This window comes from Agelaius phoeniceus, chromosome 14 (genome assembly GCF_051311805.1).
Source record: "Agelaius phoeniceus isolate bAgePho1 chromosome 14, bAgePho1.hap1, whole genome shotgun sequence".
In the NCBI taxonomy this organism is placed as follows: domain Eukaryota; kingdom Metazoa; phylum Chordata; class Aves; order Passeriformes; family Icteridae; genus Agelaius; species Agelaius phoeniceus.
In genome coordinates this window covers 5,587,711-5,600,065 of record NC_135278.1, presented here as the reverse complement: position 1 = coordinate 5,600,065, position 12,355 = coordinate 5,587,711, and the positions used below count along the sequence as shown (strand labels likewise).

The window sequence follows — 12,355 nt, the reverse complement described above, 5'->3', positions numbered from 1 at the left end:
TTAGCTTTTGTGAAGGCTAAACAATTTCGTTTGGGAAGGAAAGCTCTTCCCTGTTTATTTCACAAGCTGGTGTTCACACACTTGCAAAGGTTTGTGCAAGCTTTGTAGGATTTTTATGTTGATTAAGGGCTTTACTGGTAGTCCTGTTGCATGTTCCACCAGGACACTGGTATAAAATGAAGAGGGACTTCTATTGCAGGGTAATTCTGAGCTCTAACCAGCCCAGCTTCCCCCACCACAGCACTTACAGAGATGCTCAAGCTCCTTATCTCTGCAGTCTAGGAGGAGCTGCAGACGAAGTGCGCTCACAGTGCTGCTTCTTGCTTCTCACCACAGCAAGGTTTGGCTGATAAGCACCAAGGTTCCTTTGTTAGCTCCTTCCTGACAGCCAGGGTGCTTTCTCTGCATGGGAAATGTGCATTCTGAACTTGTGCCCTGCTTAGTGCAGCCTGCTGGCATGAGCTCTGATCTGGTGCTTGCTACTCCTGCTGTCTGTTGAAGCTGGAAGCCACCAGCACCTCTCTTCTCTCTAGATTCTTCCTCAGCAGTTGGACCTGTGATCCCTGTGGTAGCTTTGCTTTACCAGCCTCGTCCTTCTGTCCCATCTGTGTGGGATAGGGTGAGGCCACAAGGACTCAGCAAGGAGCTACACCTGATCTTCATCTGAGGGCAAATACTTCTGGAGGGTGGGCCACTGCATGAAGGCAAGCTCAGGGCACTATGAGGGCTGGCAGTGCTCCTTGTCCCTGTTGATGGCTGGTGTCTGCTGTCCCAAGAACTTTCCCTGTCCTCAGTGGGAGCACAGGTGAAGCTGCTCTCTGCTGTCTGGGGCTTGCTTAGCACTACACCCTCTCTGCCCTGCTTGTCCCCAAACACCTGCACCTATGCCAGGTTCTTGCCATGTGGCTGCAGGACCATTGGAAGGTTTTGCTGGCCAGGCCTGATGGAGGGAACTGTTGTTCATGAGGACAGGGGCTTGCTGCCTCTGTGCATCCCTGCTTGTCCCCTCCATGTGGATCAGCCTGAGCCGCCTGTTCCCTTCGTCTTCCCCCTGCCCCCAGGCTGCCCTGGCCGGGGACTCTGCTTGCCGGCAGCCCGTGCTGGGTGGCCCCGAGCTGGAAGCTGTGTCAGGCCACCCCTGCCCGGCGGGAGCCGTGGCTGCGGCAGGAGCGCTGTTTCCCTCATGCTGCCGGGGCGCGGAGGGGCCGCTGCCCGGGGACACTGGGCGCTGTCCCTGCCCACAACGTGCCCCAGTTCCTGGTGTGCACGGTCATGGCCGACACCCCCTCCTCTGCCGGCCTGGGCGGCAGCTGAGCCTGCGCCAAGCGGCATCTTGGATGCTCCTTCTGCATCGCTGCCGCGCCGGAGGTGGGAGGGGGCGGCTCTGCAGCAGCCGGAGCGGGCCGGGAGCAGCACGGCCTGGGGGCCCGACAGGGGTGCGGGGTGGGTGGCCTTGCACGGCAGCTGTGGTGACACGGCAGTGCTGCAGTGCCACAACACCGAGCCGGCTGCTGAGCTGGGGTGTCAGATCCCCCCATCAGAGCTGCTGCTGCTGTGGGCGCTGATGGGGGGAATCTGGCACCCCAGGAGCCACCCTGCCCTCCGGGGGGAAAGGGGATGACTTGTCCCTTCCAGGGTCTGCTGCTCGAGACCCTTTATTGCACGGCCCAGCAACAGGGCTGGCCCTGCTCTTCCTCTGGCAAAAGGCTTCCCCCAGCTGTGTCAGCTGCTTGGCAGCCCAGGCCTGTGTGGGATGAGCAGCACTCCAGAGCTCTGCTGTGGTGACAGACGCCGGGCTGCCACAGTGTCCAAGATCCCACACAACCCTCGGTGGCTGCCCAGAGGTTCCCAGTGGGTGCAGGAGGTTCCAGGGGGACGTGGGGAGCGGTGCAGGAGCTGGCCACAGCACACAGGGCTGTGTGGGGAGCTGTGCTGTGCCTGGCCTGGCTGCGTGCCTTGCAGCTGCTGTGCTGCACATTAGCACTGAGCCGCGGCCGTTTTAAGCAGGGCTGACAGCTTCCAGCCCTTCTGCTCCTTCTCCGAGTCGTGGCTAAACGCTGCTTGTGACAGAGCCAGAGGCAACCGGGGGCATTTTCATACACACTGCCCATTGAGCAGTGCACACAGCTGCCCTGCTGCGGCCACCAGCGCAGGGAGGGGGCGGTGCGGGGTGTGCCTGTTTGATGCTGGGCTCCCTCAAGGCGATGCCACACGGGCTGTGCCCAGCAGCTGAGGAGAAGCCCGAGATCGAAACAAATCTTGATGCATTGTGGGGGATGGATGGACTGAAGAGGCTCTGCCCTACACACCCACCCCACCCAGCAGCCTGGCATGCAGGGTCCCCATGGACCATAGCCTGGGCAAAGGTGGCTTGTCAGGCACTGTCAGAACTGGTGTTGTGCAAAAAAATCGATCACTGCTCAGTCAAGCAACTGAAGCTGGGCGTGGAGCAGCTGTGTGAGTACCCAGCTCTCCTGCAGGCACCACTGCAGCTGTGCTCCAAGATCCCATCCTGGACTGGTTTTGTTCGGCAGTGGGACCCAGGCAGCTATGCCTGATAACCTGCCTGCCGCAGGGCAGCTCAGCATCGGTCTGGGGCCCCCTTCAAGATGCTGCTCAGAGCCAATGAGCCCTGGTAAGCACAGGGCAGGGTTGTGCATCCATCCCAGGCAGTGCTGGACCATGTTGCCTGCTCAACGGCATTGTGGGCGGCAGCTTGCAGCTCACCCTCTATGCATTTTACATATATATATATATATATATATATATAATAGGGTGAACTATATCGGTATGCCCTATATACATCCTGTGTGTAACAGGCCAGCAACAAAATCAGTCAAGCTGCTGACCACCCATAAGCAGTCCCTGAGAGAGGTAGCAGGGCAGGAGAAGCAGGAAAGCTCTGCCCTGCCCTGCAGCAGCAGCTGGAAGGAACTGGGGCAGGTGAAGCCCAACCTGCACTGGGGTGCAGGGATCTCTCTGCCACTGCACATTCACAGACTCAGTGCAGGTGGCAGAGGTGTGTGGGAGAGATGAAATTAATTGCTGCCCTTCAGATTCTGCCATGCAAACATCTTAAACAGGAAACGGTGCCTGCTCTATGGAGGCATCGCAGCTGATGCTACCTTGGCAATGGCAGAGGGAGGCAGCAATCAGATACATCCATCAAGACCCAAATCCATGCCCTGCTTCAAATGATTTCTGTAATCCCATCAGGCAAGACTGAAACATTGCTATGGGCAGCGGCAGGCTGTAGGAGAGGCGGCTCCTGCCAGGAGGCCATGAGTGGGAGGAGAAAATACCCCCATGCTGGGAGGGGGAATGACAGAGGTGCTGGGTCTCGCTGCGCGGTGCTGCTGGGAGCCTTTGGGTGGCTGCTGAGACTGAAGCCCGGTGCGTGGCAGGGCTGGGCCGGGCCCCAAGGCTGAGGCTGGGATGGGGCACCCCGCACTGAGCACCTGCTGAATGCTCCCCAGACCCGCTGGGCACTGCGGGGCAGTGCGAGAGGCGGGGACCGCTCCCCCGGCTGTGGGGAATGTGCCGGGGCTGAAGGGTGCTCCAGCTGCCGTGAGGTGTGCCGGGGCAGCACACCGGGGTGCGAAGGGACCCTTGCAGCGTGGCTGGGGCACGCACAGGCTGCAGTGGGGCAGGGTTCTGTGTGCGCAGGACAGTGCAGGGTGCCCGGGGCCGTGCCAGGATGCCCCCACAGATGGGGTCGTTCACTGGGGCGGTGCGGGGTGCCCCGGGAGGTGCAGATGTCCCGGTCGGGAATGCGGGGGTGACCCGCTCCGCCCAGGGCCGATGGCAGAGCGGTGCCGGTGCCGTGAGCAGGGCAGGTCTGAGGGGCCTGGGGGACACGGGGGTGCAGGTGCGGCTGCTGCCGGTACCCGGAGGGCGCGGTCCCGGAGCGCGGCGCTCGGCGGGCGCGGCATCCCCTCGGCGCGGGGACCGGGGCGGTGCGGGTGCCGGGCCGTGCGGTACCGGGCCCGGCTGGCGGGGCCGCGGGATGTCCGATCGGGGCGGTCGCGGTGCCGGTGCCGGTGGCGGGCGGCGGTGGCGGGCAGGGCGGCGGCAATGAAGGGGTGCAGCGGAGCGGCCCCTCCCCAGCCCGCCTCCGCCGTGCACGCGCCGCGCGCTCCCGGTGCGGGGTCGGGCCGGACTGAGCGGAGCGCGGGGCAGCCGCCGCCGCCACCGGCATGGCCCAGCCGCGCCGCCGCCCCCGACGGTGAGTGCGCCCGCCCCGCCCCGCCCCGCACGGACCGGCACGGCACGGCCCGCGGCCGCTCGCGATGGGGAGGGCGGCCGGACGGCACCGGACCGGCCCCGCGGCGCGGGGCTGGGGGTGGCCGCCGCTCCGGCCGTGGGGCTCTCGGGGCGCGGGGTGGTCCCGGTTCGGGTCGCGGTCCCGGAGCCGGGCGTCGGAGCGGGGCGCGGCGGGGCAGGGGTTAACGGGTGGGGCCGAGCGCGGCGGCGGCGGGTAACGGCGAGGGTTAACGGGGCCGGATGAGCGGCCGCGGCGAGCCGGCGGGTTGCCATGGCGACGTGCTGAAAGGGGGATTGTGCGCCCGCCTCAGCTGCGCGGCCCGCATCCCGGCCCCCGCCCCGCATCCGCCGGGCACCGCTCGGCCCGGCCCGGCACACCCGGCACAGAGCGGGCAGCGCGGCTCGCCGGGCTGGAGCGCCTCACTCCAGGGAATTGGGATCCTCCCCGGGGCTCTGGGGTGCGGTGTGGGTACTGGGGGTGGGTTATTTGGGGTGCAAGGATGCTCCTCGTGCTGACAGGCATGAGGCTGCTGGTGTGAGCATCCCTGGGTCAAGGGCAGGCAGGAGATCCCCTTGGCTCAGTTTATTTGGCATAGCATTAGGAATGACATTAGCCATTGGGCTCCTGGAGTGGAAGGACATTCCCTGTTTCCCTCTTGGTCCAGGGACCTCATTGGAGGCAGGCTTGCTGTCAAACAGCTGGCCATACTCATCCCTGAGCGGGGCAGCAGGCCAGATGTCCATTCATCCATCCAGCCATCCGTCCCTGAGCGGGATGCTGAGTGCAGGGGCTGTGGCTGGAGTTGGCACTGCTCACCTGAGCTTGACTCCCTCATGCTCAAAGCCACGGAGCAGGACAGGGTGGTGGGTGCTGGTCGCTTCTGGGGTCTGTCTGCATCCAGTACTGTCAGCAGCAAGGGAGAGAAATGCTAAGGGACCTGAGACCTTTGTCCAGCCAGTCAGTTTCTGGACCACACTCTCCCAAATAGTGACACCTCCTTATGCCTCTACCAGCAGCCTTTCCCAAGGCCACAGACCTCCCTTAGGGAGGTGGCTCTGACATGACATCCCTGAAAGGCTGGGATTTTCCTTCCATCCTTTGAGAGTGCCTCATCTGATGCTGCTGCTGGCTCAGCCCCAGGTGATGGCAGAGCCAGCTCCCCACAAGCCCCTGTGCTGGCCATGGTTTGTGTCAGCCTGCTGGGACCTTCCTTCCTCAGCAAACCAGGGTCCTCTGTGGAATTGGGAGCATCTACCAGCTGGGTAAGGAGTGGATGTGTCCTCAGAGAGGGAGCTGCTGGTTGACAAGGCAGGAGTCACTCTCAGCTCTGGGAAATGCCTGTGCCAGGCGTGCACCCCAGCACCCATGGCTGCACCTGCTGCAGGGCTGGGCACCCAGAGGTCCCCACTGGAACCAGAGCTCTGCCTGCTCTGCAGGCTGCAGGTGGCCGCCACCAGAGCTGGTGTCTGCAAAATGGTTAAAGGCTGACATTTAGAGGTCACACTTTTAGCACTGTGCATGTGTTTGCTTCATTTGCATTTGCAGTTAGCCGGGCTCGAGGCTTTGCCACTCGCATGTGCAGTTGCCATGGTTACGTGTGCAGTCGGGATGTGGAGTTTGGTTGGACACCTGCAAACACGCAGCTCTCAACCTCCAGAGCACCAGCAGAAGCTGCCAAGGTGCAGGGCAGCCCTTGGACGGGAGTGTGAGGGCCCTGCACAGCTCTGTGCTGAGGGAATGGGAGCTGCAGAGCCCGTCTTGGCAGGGTCTGCTTGGTGCTGCCTTGCACAGCCTCCAACTGCCCACACTCAACAGCAGTGAGCATCTAGGGCAGCCTTGTCAGAGAGGAGGATTGAGCCCGTGCCAAGGGGGTTGCCCTGCCCTTTTCATCTGGGGCTGTTTCTTTTCCAGAGCCCGTGTAGAGGCTTTTGTCCCAAGGGGCTGGAGGGAAGGTGCTCGAGAGCAGGGTGGTGAGGGCAGCCAGAACCTGGGAGTCATGAGTGGAGCTACTGAGCAGCTGCCCAGGGACAGGGGCCTGCCAAAGCCTCAGGAGGCAGCGTGAGAATTGGCAGGGCACTGTGCTGAGGCTCCAGATGTGGTGGCTGTGTCTGTCCTGGCTCTCTGTGGGGGCTGCTCTGGGTGCTCACATCCAGCACAGACAGGGATTTGTTCCAGGTGTCTTTTGATCAGGATCATGTCCGCGTGCAAAAGCAAGGAGGTGGTGATTGCCAAAATCCTCTGGCAGGTCCACGTTGGCCTTTGTGTCAAGGGAGGAGGTGTTTTAGGACAGCTGATAGGAAAGGGACCTTGAGGTCATCAAGTCTCTAAGCTCCATCTAAACAATTCCCGAACAGCATCAGCTCAGCCAGCTCCTAAACCCCCCCAGCCACAGCGAGTCTGCTGCCTCCCAGGCAATTTGCTGCCATCTTCCTGTATCCTTCCTTCTAGAAGCTATTTCTTTGCAGCAGGCAGGGGAGAAAGGAAGCTCTCTTGGCTGTCCAGGAGCTACCGTGGCCTCAGACAGAGCAGAGTGGAGGTGTCCCTGCTGCACTGGTGGCAGCTGGAGGGATCCAGTAACAGTAGAAGGGTGGAAGGATGGTGGGCAGTGGCAGGGATGGGGACATGGAGCGTGTGTCCGTGCAACAAGTTGTGGAGCTGCAGAGGAGCCTGTGGGATCTCAGAGCACAGAGAGGCTGTGTATCTGCCGTCCTGGGGCTGTGCACCAAGTGCAGAGGGATGGGGCAGGGTCCTTGGCTCTGTCCTTGGAACTGCCGGCTCCCTGTGGATCCCAGACAGGGATTGCTCTGCTGGTGGTCTGTGGTTATTGGCTGCCACTGACAGTGCTTTGAAAGGCAGCCAAGGGTGTTGTGGAGGGGAGGTGGTCACAGGCAGCACAGGGCACCTCAGCAGCAGGAGGCAGGTTGGATTCAGGTTGGATCCTGGTACCAGGGCACTCAGGGAGAGCTGGGTCTGAGGCCTGAGCTGAGCTGAGCTGGGTGGTGCCGGATGGGGGGCTGAATGCTCTGGTGGTCTCCTACCGTGATACTCCCCAGAGCTGGGGGCAGGGAGCAGGCTGTGACCAGCACTGTGTGCTGCTGGCCTCAGCAGGATTCTGCTGTGGGTGTGAGGGGAATGAATAAATGGTCCTGCAATTGCCAGAGCTGCCAGTTTGAACCCACATCATTCAGACCCTGGAGCGAGTCTGACTGAGAGGAAATGGGGATGAAGAGGGAGCAGTGCAAAGACATGGGTGCTTCTGGCTGCAGCTGCCGGGTCCTGTCTGGTTTGTGTAGCTCCTGGAAGTTTTCCCTGGCTGGGAGGTTATGTGCAGTTTGGAGGCTTGTCTGGGCTCAGTAGTCAAGTGGCATTGCAGTCCATGATGAAACCTGTGCTCCTGCTAAGTCTTGAAGTTGTGTGTGGAAACTCTGCTCCTGCAGTGCATTCCTTTTGCCGTGTTGTCTGCCTGGCAGCAGGGACAGCACGTGGCAGGGGCTGTCTGTGGGCAGGATTTTGTGCTGGGGAGCGCTGTTTGGGGTGAGACCACCTTGGCAAGGAGCTCAGAGGGTTGTTGGGAAAGAAGCCTTGTTCCTGACACTGCAAAATGCAGAACAGAGGAGTAACATCTGTTATTTTCAAGCTGCATCTCAGTGCAAGCATATCCTGTAAGGTGCCTGGCAAGCAGAATTGAAACTTTGCCTGGTGGCCAGATGCTCTGGCCGTGCCAGCAGAGCAGGTGGCAAAGTTTGGGAAAGGTTGCAGAGAGAGCATGTTACAGGGCTTGTACAGTGCACAAGCCTTGTTTGGGTCTGGGCCTGGGCTGCAGAGGGCAAGGATGGCTGGAAAAAGTTTGGTCAGGAGGCTTCTGAGATGGGCTTGGGGAGGGGACTGCTGAGAATGCCCTTTTGTGATGATCAGGGGCTGCAGGGACTTGGCCTTCATTCAGCATTGGTGCTGCTCTAAAGGAGTGGGAGAGGACTCCCAAGTCTGTAACGTGGCCAAAATGTCTGTGTGGCACTCCCTGGGGAGGTGGTCCTGTCCATGTGCTGCTGCTGGCCTCCAGTGCTACAGGAGCTGTGAAGGTGAATGTGTGAGTCCAACTGTCTTTGTGTCTATTTTCTGCCCTCACATAACTCCAGGCACCACTGAGCAACTTGAGGACTCGTGGGACAGTGATGGAGGGGAAGGGGACAGGGGTTGCTCTGTGTCTCTGTCTCTAGAGCTGCCCACGGGGAGCTCAGGAGAGATGTGTGGGTGTTGAGATCATTGTGGAGTCAAATGCCTGGAAGTTGCAGCAGAGTTGGTCAGAGGTCTGGTGGCCTCTCTGCAAAAAAAAAAAAAAGGGCTAAATAAGGCAGGGTTCTTCAGGCTGGAAAGGAAACAACAGAAGATGGATAAGATGTGTCTACAGGAGGCCAGGAGAGAAGCGATAGAGGTTAACTGTGCATTATTTATTTTCATACAAGTACAAGGTCACATCAAATTAAGCTCTCAGGAGGTGCCAAACAGGAGGAGAGGCATTGCCTCTTGCAGATGTGTTATCAAATCACAAAAGTCCTCAGGACAAGGTGTCATGAACAGCAAAACCTTGCATTAGTTTCAGGAGAAATGGGATGATATCAAGAAGGACAAGAGGTTCCCTCAGAACTAATAAATACACTGAGATCCACCTATGGCTTGGGCAGCTGCTGAGCTGGGAATTGCTTGTGCTTCTGACTGCTTGCAAGTACACAGAGCAAGGTGGACTTTTGGTCTGCTCTGTTATTTTCATAACATTCTGCCCCCCAGAGAGTGTGGAGCCAGGAGGGAGCACTGGGCTTTGGTGAAGAAGGATGGGTTTATCCCCACCCAGTTCTGTTGCTTGGCACAGGGTGGTGGATGCATGCTCAGTCCTGCTCCCTCACTGGAACTGTGGGATGCTTTCCCCACGTGGTGGAGGTGCACCTGCAGGGGGATACAGGACCTGTGCTGAGCACCAAGCCTTGGCTTCACAGGACCCTTTGCTGGAGACCTCCAACAGGCTGTTGTCCACTGATCAGGTGCTAATTCAGCTGGTTTGAAAATGAATGGCAATATCCCTTCCTGCCGTGTTCCCTGACAGTTCCGCTTCCTCTGGTTCCCTGGGCACAGGGACACGCTGGCAGCAGGGCTGGAGTCTCAGAGCTGTCCCAGTTCCCTGGTACTTGCTGCACATGATAGGCACTGTGAGATCACCAGGGATCTGATCTTCATCTCCCCCTCCTCCAGTCCCCTCTTCCTGCCTGTTCTCATACACATCAGTGTCAGTTTTGTTCCTGGTTTTATCCTCAGATGAGAAAAGACTCATGTCCTGCTACCCATGAGGGTCCAGTTCAGCCTTACCTTGGGGAATGTGGGATGCCAGAAGGCTGTTCCCCAGCTCCTGAGCAGTCCAGAGGACAACAGGGAGATGGAGCCTTGGCTTGGGAGCAGTTGGCTTCTTGTGGGAGAAGTGGACTCGGAGAGGAGGATGCAGGGATGAGCTGGGGGTCCAGCAGTCCCCTGTGGGGTTTGGCTGGCAGGCAGCAGTATGAGGTCGAGTGAGGCTCTAGCTTATGGAGAGGAGCACTGAGGGAAGTGTCCAGCCAGCAGCACAAAAGTGTCCTTGCAACCACAACCCAAAATTTCCCTTGGATTGCATCTGTCCTGTGCCACAAGAAAGAAACAATCTCTGTTCCTGTCCTGTCTTTTTGGTCTCTGTTGCCACTGGGGTCTCTGGATGAGAATCTGAGATTGCAGATTTGGGCAGGGAGCTGCTGTAAGAGAAGCCAATTGGTTTCCTACTCTTTGTAACCAAAAATTCCTCTTGTGTCCACCGGGATCAATGCTTCCAAGTGGCCATCTGCTGGGGCAGAGCTGTGCTCAGGGACCTCTGAGGAGCAGCAGGGAGCATGAGAGCTCTCTTGGCACTTGGACTTGACTTTCCTTGGCATTGTTGGTCCTTGCAGCACGCCTGTCTGTCCTGCTTCATTCTGGTCTGCTCCCTCTGGAGAGACAGGGCATCCCCAGGCTGCCTGATTTGCTCCGGTCCAGCTTATTTCTTAACACGAGGTGGTATTTGCAGTAAAACACATTAAAGGATTTTTTGCCAGAGGTTTTAGGCTTTCTGCTTTTTTGTGCTCGAAGATAGAAAATATGGGAAGATAAATTTACAAGGGAAAATAGAAAATACATTTTGGATTAAATTTGAATGGGTTTCCTTTCTAGCTGCTGGCTTGCCTGACCTACAGTCTCTAGTGAGCCCTGGCTGCATGAGCAGGACTTTGTGGAGCTGCAGGCTCCAGTCCAGGGTGCTTCCATGGTCTTCTGCTTAGTCACGCCAGCTTTGGGTTTGGTTTGGGAACAAGAGCAGCTGAGGGCCTTGTTGAGAGCAGGCTCCCCTGCTTCAGGAGGGTAGAGGCTGTCGTGGGCTTGGGCTGCACCATGGGCTGCACTTACACCTGGGCTCTCTGAGGTCCCTCTGAGGTGACAGACACCACCTCTGTCCGGGCTGCCAGCTGTGCACAGAGCCCGTGCTGGTGGTGGTCCCTGGCTGTGACAACTGTATAAACTCCTTAGGTGCTTACTGGAGCACATACCAAATCTGTGCGTTTCCAGAATTCCTGGGAAAGCCTGTAGGGTTTCTGGGGAAACCAATAACTCCGGGATGGGCTTTTCTCTCGTTCAGCTGCAGATGGGCGGGTTTGGACGCCGCGTGTGCCAGCAGCACACGGGGGTGGCCCTTGTGCCAGGGCTGCCCTCGGTGAGCCGGCGCTGCCGCCTGTGCCCTGCCCAGGAGCCGCTCCGGAGCTCCAGCCGCGCTCAGCAGCGGGGTGGGGCGGGCGGCAGGGCAGATGTGGAGAGGGGAGGGCGGCTTCTCCTGCACCTGTGCCTTCCTCTGAGCGTGCGGCTGTGAAATTCAATGTGTAGCCGAGTGGTGGCCGGTGAGGAGCCCAGGGCACGGTGTGTGCCGGAGCCGGGCGGTGTCGGGCCCGCATGCACGGCGTGTCCTGCCTGCCAGCTCTTGCGGAGGCTGACGTCAGCCCGGAGCAGCGGTGGCTGCTGCAGGATGTGCCGCCTTCAGCTGTGTCATCCTGGCTCTGCCTGTGCGGCCCCGGCTCCGCAGGAGCTCTGCCAGGAGGTGCTGCCCCGGCATGGTGTCCCCTGCCCCGGCATGGTGTCCCCTGCCCTGTGATGGTGTCCCCTGCCCCGGCATGGTGTCCCCTGCCCGGGGATGGTGTCCCCTGCCCTGGGATGGTGTCCCCTGCCCTGGGATGGTGTCCCCTGCCCGGGGATGGTGTCCCCTGCCCTGGGATGGTGTCCCCTGCCCCGGCATGGTGTCCCCTGCCCCAGGATGGTGTCCCCTGCCCCGGCATGGTGTCCCCTACCCCGGCATGGTGTCCCCTGCGCTGGGATGGTGTCCCCTGCCCCGGGATGGTGTCCCCCTGCCCCGGGATGGTGTCCCCTGCCCCAGGATGGTGTCCCCTGCCCCGGGATGGTGTCCCCTGCCCTGTGATGGTGTCCCCTGCCCCGGGATGGTGTCCCCTATGCTGCGATGGTGTCCCCTGCCCTGCGGGGGCGCACTGGGAGGGAAAGGGACCTGGTGGCCCCTGCAGGGACAGCTTGCAGGGTGGTGCTGTGGATGGAGGAGTCCATGGTGCTTCCAGCAGCAATGGCGTTTTCCCGCCCCCACATCTGGATCTTTCTGATGTTTCCAGTGAAAGCTGCTCGCTGGTGGGAGCAGAGGGAACGTGCATTACAGCATTAGCAAAGGCAGCTTGCACTGACCCATGCTCTGTCCTGCCTGTGCTTTGCTACCAGTGGTCACTGCTCCCCATCTCCTGCCCCAGGGCTGGGTATCCCACTCCCTGCTTCCCAGAGAGCAGCCCTCTGTTGTAATGAAGAGTGCAGTGCTCTGAGGAGGGGGTCATCGTGGTCTCCCAGGCCAGCCACAGAGAGCTGGGACTAATTGTGCCCCCAGGCAAGCTGCAGTGTCATGGAGCACTGGGTCACTGCTGGTGCCAGTAGGCTCAAAGAGACATTTGCAATATGGTCAGAAAATCACCTCTGGTCTTTGGTCAGGCCACTCACACTAAC

At 59.9% G+C, this 12,355-nt stretch overlaps 1 protein-coding gene across 4 annotated transcripts in view; it reads left to right on the top strand.

Moving 5' to 3' along the window:
• Positions 1-4,078: 4,078 nt before the first annotated feature.
• NLGN3 (neuroligin 3) overlaps positions 4,079-12,355 on the top strand; it is a 39,906-nt gene continuing 31,629 nt past the window's right edge. For all 4 annotated transcript variants that reach the window (XM_054641666.2, XM_077186200.1, XM_077186201.1 and 1 more), the window contains exon 1: positions 4,079-4,225. The gene's annotated coding sequence lies outside the window, so the exon portion shown is untranslated. The remainder of the gene's footprint in view (positions 4,226-12,355) is intronic.